Source organism: Eulemur rufifrons, chromosome 19 (assembly GCF_041146395.1).
Source record: "Eulemur rufifrons isolate Redbay chromosome 19, OSU_ERuf_1, whole genome shotgun sequence".
In the NCBI taxonomy this organism is placed as follows: Eukaryota; Metazoa; Chordata; class Mammalia; order Primates; family Lemuridae; genus Eulemur; species Eulemur rufifrons.
Genome location: NC_091001.1, coordinates 104,101,870 through 104,107,869, shown reverse-complemented (window position 1 = coordinate 104,107,869; position 6,000 = coordinate 104,101,870).

Below are 6,000 nucleotides of genomic sequence, written 5' to 3'. Positions count from 1 at the left end.
ATAAACAGCTGTGTCTAGAAACTCTAGTGGATCTTTTAAGACCCAAACTAATCACCTAATCACCTCCTTTTGTGTGAAGACTTACCTGGGCCCCAGGGGCCCCCACTATGGCTTGGGCACCCCTCTGCCATAGTGCAGATGGTGTGGACACCAGATGGTACATAGATTTGTGAGAATGTTTTCCTGACTAGACTCTGAAAATTTGAATCCCAAACTCTTAGCACAGTGCGGGGCCCGGAGTATGAGTGCAGTGAAGGTCAGCAGAACCATTTAACTAAATTGCATTTTCTGATTCTGTCTCTGGCTGGAAATTCCATGGACAAAGGAAGTGCCACAAGAAAGGTAGAGTTAATGCTGTGTGTCCTGGGAGAGACATGCAAGGAAAACCTTATGAGTTCCAAGGGAGAGAGGTCACATCCACTCCTAGCACAAAAATTGCTTCTGAAAGAAGCTGCCTTTTGGGATGGATTGTACAGAATGGAGGGGTGTCTCGCTTTCTCTGTGCCACCCTGGAAGGCTGTGGCTACTCTGATTTTGATCATTGCCTTGTGAGATGTTATGGAGACTGGCCTCACACATTTACTTGGGCTCACTCTATTTTCCCTTGCAAATGGCTTTAGCTCAAGGTGGACTGGATGTCTCTTCTTATGGACATTGTGGAAGCCCACACTTCACTCTGCACATAGCACCACTGCAGTCCTCATCACACTGTGTTAGCAACTGTTTGCTATCGGTCTGTTTCTCCCTCCAGGCTGTGAGTTCTGTGGCCATCCATCCCATCCTCTTCATTTCTTTTCATGCCTGGCACACAGTAGGCAGGTGGTCTCCAGAAAGGACTTCCTGAAGGATTGAGGACGGAACAAGTCCTGGTTAAGCTATCTGGTGGCTGACAGCTCAGAGGTCCCTGGATGGATGGTGATCAGTTTCAGACTCGGAACCCCTCACCTCCCAGCTGTTTTCTGCACCAGGGGATGAAGCTTCTAAGATGAAGTTGATTGGGGAAGCAAAGTTTGGAACACAGCCTTTCATAGCCAGATGTGCACACCAATAACAACATAAAAGATTTCCTTTTCTTATTTTGGTGAGAGTTGAAAACAGATATCTGTCTTACAATAAAATCTAACCACGTGGAAAATGTGTTCTAATTGATTTTTTGTTATTTAAATTAAAGAGTATCTTCCTAAACAAAAATATATTACTCCCATAAGAAGATTCAATTATTCCTTTTTATTTTCTTTCTACCTCACTCTTATACTTTTCAGGAAATACAGGGATTACTCACTAAATAACCAAAGTCAGCAATTTTTCGAGTGCAGCATGTGCATTTGTGTTGAGCTCTTAACAAATCAAATCTAATTCAGCCAGGAAAAGTAGCAGAGCCTCTGCCACGATCATTACTGTCCTCCTGGTCTGACAGATGACCACAGGGACATAGACTAGGTATTCACAAGGTAACATGGGAACAGTGGCCAGTATTTTGCCCAACCAGTTTATGATGGGATAGGGTGGTAGGTAGCACAGTGTGAGAGGAAAACAAGGTATCTGGTGTTAGACAGACCACGGTTCAAATCTTGGAAGCACATTAGACTAGCTGTATACCTCTCTAAACTTTTCTAAACCTATTTCATAACCTGTGAAATGGGAATTCTTGTATCTAAATGAGTATGATTGTGGTGAGGTTTAAAGACATAGTGTCTATAATGTACCTAGCATTCTACTTGGCATGTAGCAGATGTTGCATAGTAGCTTTTATTATTTTTATTCATTTTATTTTATTTTTTTGAGACAGAATCTCAAAACAGTCTCCATAAAATCTCACAAGGCAATGATTAGGTCTGAAGGTCAAAATTAGAGTGCCATGGCGTCAGCATAACTCACAGCAACCTCAAACTCCTGGGCTCAAGCAATCCTACTGCCTCAGCCTCCCACGTAGCTGGGACTACAGTCATGTGCCACCATGCCTGGCTAATTTTTTCTATATATTTTTAGTTATCCAGCTAATTTCTTTGTATTTTTAGTGGAGACGGGGATTCACTCTTGCTCAGACTGGTCTCGAACTCCTGAGCTCAAACGATCCACCCACCTCGGCCTTCCAGAGTGCTAGGATTATAGGCATGAGCCACTATGCCCAGCAATTATTATTATTATTGTTGTTGTTGTTGTTCTTGGGTGAACAATCTTAGAAGTTCATATGACATTTGGTTCCCAGGACTTACAGGAAATGAAAATATCATACTAGGAATGTAAGAGCTGTTTTATCCATTTTATCTCAATTATAGTCACCATAGACTTCCATTGTTTCTTAAAAGGACTTTAAAATCGCATTATAATAGTCTATTATATCAACATTTTTATGAATACAACTGATTAGATCAAGATTTTGTAGTTTAAACCGGACATAACTTTTCAGATTCTAATTAAACATAAGGTCTCTATTTATGTGTAGAGAGGTGTAGGTGTTATAGGTACAGTAAATAACATACATCTATCTATAAATACATATAAGACAAGTATTTATTACCTCATAAGCATACTAGCAACACAGATATCAGAACACACCTATCTAATAGTTCAAGATGTACCCATTTACTTTGTAAGCCAACTTAATGTCCAATGCCAATAGGATTTACGATATTAATACTGTAAAATCTTACGTAGGGACATTAATAATATGCACTAACATGACTGAAGGTTCAGAGGGCCAGAGGCCTAAACTGTCTCACACATATTTGATCCCAAGCAGGCCCTGGTTTGTCAGAGCACGATTAGGCCCTGTAACCGAGGGGGAAAACTTCGTACAAGAAACTGGCAATCGGCTTAGCGCGACTGGGAAGTTGCTTCATTTATCGACTTAAAATCTCTTTCTGTAATTCCTGGCCATTTCCTTTTCTTCTCTCCTCAGGGAGACTGGAAGAGCAGGTCATGACCTTTCTTATGCTCAGGCTGGGCCGGCAGGAGCCGTAAAGATAACGGGCAGCTCTTCAAAGCCGGGCAGAGCCCCGGTCGGGCTGTTGCGGAGGATTTTCCCAGCACTTGCGGGAGAGGCTGGGAGCTGCCCTGCTTATCGCTGGGCCTCTGCGAGGGCTGCGTGTGGGTGAGGCCTGGCAAGTGCACTGCTTTGGGATAACGAGGCCCTTCAGAGAGACACCTCTGCTGGGGACCACGCAGGGGGGCTGCAGGGAGGACCCGCGTCCTCCGAGCCTCTTTTGGGGAAGGAAGTTGGACTGAAGAAAGCCAGTTTCAGGTGGCTTTAGGAAGTTTTCCAAAGTTCACTTTTGGTTTGGAGTGACAGGGCACGGGGTGAGGGGTGGAATCTAATATATCTCTGAGAACTCACTTTGAAGGAATTTCAGCTCATTGGTACTTAAGATAATATACTACAGGGTTTACATATATGCACACGTGTATGCATGTATATCTAACATATATAAACTACATAGTTTATGTCCTAAGTACCAAATATGTGCTAGACACTTTAATAAATTACCTAACTGAATCCTTGCAAAAACCCTGATACAGATATCAAACCCGTTTTATAGATGTCAGAACTGAGGGTTTGAGAGATTAACCAGTTTATTAGGTGCAAAACTGAGTTTCAAATCTGGGTCTCCTGCTTACTGTTAATACGTCCCTCATTCCTACCACAGTGATCAGGGAAAACATGACTTCAGTTGTGGGGAGATGGAGTTTAAAATTACGGCCCCACAGCCACATTGCTGCTAATGCTGTTCTGAATTATTTGCTTTAAATGGACACAGTACAAAATTGCGAAAATGTATGTGTTTTGTGTGGAGAGAGGAAGACTTTAAGAAGGGTATTGCTGTTCTCTAAAAACCGCCTAATTCCGCTGGCTGATAATTAGAGCTCTTCATATTATAGTACTTACTATAATCATAATAATATAATGATGTATTGAACAAGTGTTTACTGTATGCCTGCCATGTGCAGGCACAAGGAACAGATAGTGAAATAACGTACAAATGTCCCTGTCTTCATGCAGCTTACGATGAAGTGGTAATTGGTGAATTGTCAGTTATCCTGTTTCCCCGAGGAGGCGGTGTAGGTGGAGAGAGTGCAGCCTGACTTCACCTGGACAGAGACAGGGACACGCGTTCCCTCTCCTATCCGGGAGAAGAGAAGCAGCGCTGCTGGCCTCAGGGCCGCCTGGAGCCAGGCATTCCGATGCTGCAGGCCGGACTGCATCACTTCATCCCTCCTTGTGGGCTCTCTTGGTGAAGGGGCTCCATCTGCCCAGGCCACCCTTCTCCGTTTTGCCAAAATCATGCTACTCACTGCTCCCCCTAAGCCCAACAGATCTCAGTGCCATTGTCAGACAGGAAATGGGTCTCTCTGTCTCTGGTCCCACTTTAAATGACCTGAGGAAAGGCTCTGAGTGATCTAGATGGGCTAAAAAATGGGCAGCAAGGCTAAATCTGTAGGAGGACAGAGCTGCTGTGTGAACACGTGGACCACGCAGTCAGAGCAACATGGTGGCATTTCCCAGAAGGAGGGGGCCGGGAGGGGCAAACAATACACATCCACGACACATGGTAGTTCCTCTACTACTTCATCACACACACTGGGTTTGTGCAGATGTCACCCTCCTCGAGCTAACCCCATCAGCATTGCAGGATAGAAATCATTATCCTCATTTGACAGATGAGGAAACTGACATCAAAGAGGTGACACTGGGCGGGAGGTCCCACAGCTAATAAGTAGCCGAGTCAGAATTCAAGTGCTGATTTTCCAGATTCAATTTTCATATCATGAAAGGGACTGAAAGCCCGTCCAAATGTCCAGAGACAGTCAGTTGAGCATGGTGTAATTTTAGTGCCGCATGTTTTCCTGCCGGGAATTCCAGTACAGCTCTGGAACAGCTCTCTATTAACAAATTTGTTGGGTCAATAAGAAACATGGTTTCCTGGTCAAGTGAGAAAGCAGATATTTTGTAATTATATGGTAATTTTAGGTGGAATGGGGCAAAAAGCACTAACTGGATTTGGCTAAACCATCCCCTTTATCACTGTGGGAAATTCTACAACATCCATCATGGCTGCCTGTCAAAGCTTTTTGTTTGGTTTCTTACTGAGTCTCCTTCCAAAGCAAGGATAGCATCAGGATTCTCGCAACATTCATTTCCTCATCCATCTGTTCATCTATCCACTCATCCATCCAAACCTGCCTCTGCTGACACAGCCATCCATTATGCCATCTATTCATTCGAAACTCTATTTACCACGTGTTTTATGCCAGGCATTGAGCTAAAATTGAATGGAATAGAGATAATAGAACACAAACTCTTCCTTCCCGGTGCTCTCAGTCAAGGTTGGAAGACAACATTTAGTAACAAATGACTCTAAAACCAAAGGCTCTGCTGAGGCCACCTAGAATTCTCAGAGTGATTAAAGAAATACTCAGTGCATAGAAGAATGTTTCCAGATCAAGACCTGTCACTTGATTATAATTTCTTGTGGCATTAATACATTTAAATAAAAGGTACCAACATAAAGGCCTTGGACATAGAAAATCAGAATTATGAATCCATCACACAGTGTCCAGGTGATGGGCACCCGAGCCCTCAACCATCGGATCTCCCTGGAGGCTGCACTTTTGAGGAGTAGCTTATCCTACTTTCCCGAGTCCAGGTGCAATATCCTCACCAAATCATTCTACTTCTCTTCTTCTGAGTGTAGGCTCCTCAAATGTGTGTGGACATAATTTTAATTCTAAGGTCCCAGGATTCCAGGATGTGGCAGAGTATGGGGCATCTCCAATAGGATTTTCAAGTATTAATACTATAGCACGTGCACAGGGATATTCTCAATTATCAATGAGAAGCTCACATTCTGATCTATTTATAATCATCTGTACCTTTGCTTAAATTGACTCTGCCACTGAGATTCCTTTGGGTCAAAACTCCGAAGTAAATCCTCAGTCGTGGCGTTGTCCTTGAAGAGCTCTGCATAGAACCAGTCAGCTCATCTAAAAAGCATCCGTATC